The following is a 5054-nucleotide window of genomic DNA, read 5'->3' as shown; positions in this document are numbered from 1 at the left end:
CCCAGTCAAATAGATCTATCCATATAATTCTTTTTTTAAAATCCATATAATTCTTCCCTCTACCTCCTTGTCACCAATTTTCCAATCATATTCTTTCCACGTCTCAGACTGTGTAGCCAAAACATTGATCACAGACCATGAATCAGTATGTGGTTGCACATCTGGACATTTCTCCTTCCACGCAAAGTGAACAACCAGATGTATGGCTGAATATTCTCCTGCAAAAGGTTCACTAAGAGATTAAAATGTTGCAGTGTAGCATGATCTTTCCTCAAGATGACCTCTCCCCCGTTTCATTCAGGGGGGTTTATGCCTATAAACTGGCTCACATGGGAGTTGATTAAGGGACCATTATTATCTATTTTGGTGATTTTTTTAGACTAGAATTATTGCATTTATAAACATCAAGTAAAAATTAACAGGATTTCCATTTGTGATGGTAGGACTCCTGTCAGTGATAAAGTTTTGTATCAACTTGGCTGAATCAGTGTTCTCATTGATTTGACAGTGAAAATGTTGTAATCTCTCATGATGAAATCTCACATAATTTAATTACTGCCATTATTTGGTATACTATGTATAGCCTATCAATTGAAAGAACATTTACTCAGTGTTATAGTCTGCTTCCAATATAAGCAGAGGCTGGGAATAGCTTGCTTGCTTTTATCTGGGTCTGGATCCTGAATCTGGCTGGCTAACCTTTTTTTGTTTTTAATGGTGAGTTGGGGGGCATATTTGAAGCAGTGACCTGTTGTATTGCATATGAATCATTGGGATCTTCAGCAGCCTAACATCTTACTTACTAACTTTGCATTCATTCACCTCTATAGCCAAAATCCTTTGATCTGTTCATCAGCATCACAGCTACATGAGGCAAGAGAAGCCTCTAGGCTGACAGCTGACCTATGCATTTGGAACTGAACCATCTCTACTACTGTGTGAGCCAATTCCTTGTTATAAACCTCTCTCTATATAAATTTAAGCATCACTGTTTTTTATTTTGTATATTTAATCAGCCTTAATCACCATTTATTTCACTCTTAGTGATACCCCACCTAAATAGCCAATTTCAATAAGTCCATATGAATCATGTTATTCTAAGTACTATTTTCCTTCTGCTGCCTATTATAGTTACCACCTCTATGTTGTCTAGGTCCTTAAGTGCTGCCATTTATTAATCTCACTAAGCTTTTAAATATTTTCTTCATTTACCAAGTCAGGCCTGGAATTTCCATTTAATTCAGTGTACACCACTGCAATATCCAGTCAACAAACCAAATAAACTATCAGATCATTTCCTAATATCTCAAACTAAAACACTCAGTAAAAAATATTTACTTAATGACCCATTATTAATAAAATCAGATAACGTCAAGTTTATGTTCATTGCACCATTATCCCATACTCTTAGTATTCTTTCCCAAGTTTTCCAAGTTTTCCAAGTTTATATTTGTATAATTACATGTTTTCCAAGTTTATATTTGTATAAATTAGAAACATCAAGCAGTTCTTTTGGAGTTTAGCACACCAATTTCTTGGTAACAGTAACAGTTTCTATTTTCCCTATTTGGGCTTGCAAGTATTTAAATCTAGTTAGAAGTCTAGAAGAAGTAATGTTTGATGTGGCTATTTCCTGGGAATATTCAGCAATGTCTTGTAAGGCATTTGTCTTAGGTAATTCTCCAAGCCATGCTCCAGGCACTTAGATCAGCAGGTGCTGTTACATTAATCTCATAAAATGTGTCCAGAAGAAATGACTACTGTTCATGGATTAACAGAAAATATGGAGTGACCTTTTCAGAGAACAATTGCTCAATGGAAATCAGGGTCTCTGTTAGACAGGGTTCTCTAGAGAAACAAGACTAAGATACTTATGATTTATATATTTATATAGATAGATATATACAACATAAGAAATAAACAGCTAATTAGTCTACAGAGCTGTACAAATGGCTCAGTGCAACTCACTTCCATGAGACAGCTAATACACTGGCAGTCCTTCAAGTCTTGAGGGCTGCATGTGCAAGTCAAGGAAGCAGACAGCTGAGTCCTCTGTAAGCAATTTGGGTAATCCTGCCACAGGCAGCAAACAGCAAGGCAGGTCACCAACAGTCAGCCAGATGACAGGGTCCAACAGTCCCTAGTTCAAGCGATATATACTCCAGTAGCATGGCAAAGCAGGCCGTGAAGGAACCTCAGACTACAGAGACACAGTCTATAGGTTGGATGCCCCACAGGTAGTGTAGCTCACAAGTTGAAACAGAGAACCAGCTAAGGCAGTTGCACACTAGTCCAATCATCAAAGCAAGAGACCAGAAAGGCGAGGCTTGGTGAGCCTTTTCTCTCTCCACCATTCAATTAATCCCACATGCATTCATTGGCCAGGTTGGCACAATAAACCTAACTATCACAGGGTCCAATGTTCCTATCATCCTGATTATTTTTCCATACATACCCATCTCAAGTTTCAGAATCCCATTTCTTCCTGATCAATGTCTTCACTTTAACATCAGATGCCATTGACGTTTGGAACTTCAGTTGTCATTGCAATTCAGCCACACTTGAGATAAGAGTCTGGGCTTGGTTTTCATCAATATCAGCTCTGTTACTATAAGAAATAAGCCTTTTTTAAAAGCGCAAGTGGAAACTATATGATCTTATCGGTGTTGCATAAGCAATGACTTCAAATCCATAATTTTACTAAGTTCATCATTGACTGTACCATGTTGTCTATTGTAAGAAGCACCAACCAGCCAGATTCCCCAATGCTTCCCAATCTGAAAAATATGCAGGAAAGAATCAAAGATATGATCACCTAGAGTTTAACATCCTAACCATACTTGAAATATTTGTGGTGATACTTTACATATTAATACATGGATTAGAAGTATTCTTTTTACTAATGAGACACAACTATCAGTGCCTTGAAAACTAATCAGACATTGAAAACCAATTTAGAAAGTTCATCCTTAAATTTTTGTTTATCTAGAACCACTGTTGGATCCAAATATATTAGGATGGATTCTCTTGAGAAGCAAAACCAAATGAAACTTCCATATGCATCTATATATATTGATATAAGATTTATATATAGGGATGTATATCAAGGGGATGCTTTATACTTGTAAAGGCAGGTAAGTTCCAAGCCCATATGTCAAAAGTGATGCTGGAGACGTCACCTGACCCAAGTAGCTGCAAGAATTTTTTGAACTCAAGATTGATCAGCATGATCAGAAAATATAGCAGATGACAGCTTTCTGGTTACAGAGGAATGAATTCAAGTTTGGCAGGTTAGATTTTTGATATACAGATGACAGAATCCAAAATCAGCAGGTAAGATGGTATGCTGGTGACAATTCTCCGTATTAGTGGCACTATGGTGAGACCTTGAATCAAGTCCAAAGAACCTGAGGCCATTGAGCCAGATCCAGGTCCAGAGCCAGTCAAAGCAAGCAATCCTTTCCATTTATTGGGAAGCAAGCACACCCGTGAGAAGATCTCATCTTTGGGAATGAAGATTAGCGCCTACCTGCCAAACCATGATGAATCCTGGCTGAAGCAGGACACAAAACTTCAACTATTACAATCAATATTTCTAAAACCATACATATACACCCAGAAAATCTATTGTAGTTATGCATTCAAGAGAAATTTGCATATATTCAATAATATTTCAATCACCTTTATTCATATTTTTAGAAAAAATAGCTGACAACAGTAGAACAGGTAAATGCATGTTGGTGTATTTTGCACAGCAATGAAAACTGTAATAAAATTATTGACACACAAAGCATGTGACCTCATACACTCTATGAAGCAATCAATGTTGAGAGAAATACAAACTAAAAGGATTTAATTATTACTCTTTTTCAGAACCAATATAGTTCAGTTCAGCAAAATATATCCAGCTGACAGAGACAGAAGGAGAGATAAAATTAGAAAATCACAATTTTGCAAACCCTTATAAATAATAGAGTAAGTAACAATAATCAATGGATGCTAAAATCATTAGGTGAAAGGTTAATGGAGATTTTTATAATGTATGAAGTGTGCTGAAAACACCTAAACTTACTTATCCATCTGTTTTGACAATAACTGGGACAAATAGACATTATGAAACCCCTGATGAGATACAAAAATGAATACTTATGAAGAAATATTTCTGTCCTAAAAATGTATTATCAAATCTAATAAATCCTCTTGTATTAACAAGTAATAAAATGAGGGAGACAGCAGGTTTTAAATACATAAACAAAAATATTTAAGAGATATTGCAAATAAATATATGCATGGAACTTGTTTGTATATCAATTTTATTCAACTATGTATAATGTAAATGTTTTTGAGAAAATTGGATACACATGAGCATAGACTAAGTACTAGATATTATTAAAGTATTATTATAAATTCCGTAAACTGAGATTGTGATATTTTGGTTATGTTTAAATAGATCCTGATCGGATAATCAGATACAGTGAAATATTCATGGGTGAAATTATATGATCCTTGGGATTAGCCTTTCAATATTTCAACAAAAATAAAAATGATAGAGATAATACTGACTAAATGTTAAGGCTTTATGAAATTATACTCTTATTTTTGTTTATGTTTGATAACTTTCATTAAGCAACTGTATGGGATACTGATGGACATAAACAGAAGACTATGTCTATTGGGGACAGCGGGTCAGTACTGGCGAGTATGTAGCTCGAATGAGTAGTGGCCCTGTGATTATTATCCACCTCTGGGAATATGGTGAGGTTGATGTAGTAGTGATAGTGGTTGAATGTGGGGACTGGGGATGGAGGGTGGAAGATGGAGTTGGGTAGGTAAGGGCAGGAGTGTAACTGGTGGAAGCGGGCAGAGGCACAGGGGTGTACAGAGAGGTGCTGGAAGCACTAGGTGTGCCAGTGGCTGAGAGCCTCGCTGACAATGGAAGGAGCTCCTTGATTATGTTCAGACGCAGCTCCTCCACTGCTGATATAAAACCCAAGAGCCTGGGTCCGTAAGGCTCTTGGTTTTTATATCGGCAGTGGTGGGTGAAGGGAGATGCC

Source organism: Echinops telfairi, unplaced genomic scaffold, assembly GCF_000313985.2.
Source record: "Echinops telfairi isolate 266 unplaced genomic scaffold, ASM31398v2 ScPeMD7_7475;HRSCAF=8513, whole genome shotgun sequence".
NCBI lineage: Eukaryota > Metazoa > Chordata > Mammalia > Afrosoricida > Tenrecidae > Echinops > Echinops telfairi.
The sequence above is the reverse complement of the archived record's forward strand: the minus strand, read 5'-3'. Positions refer to the sequence as shown.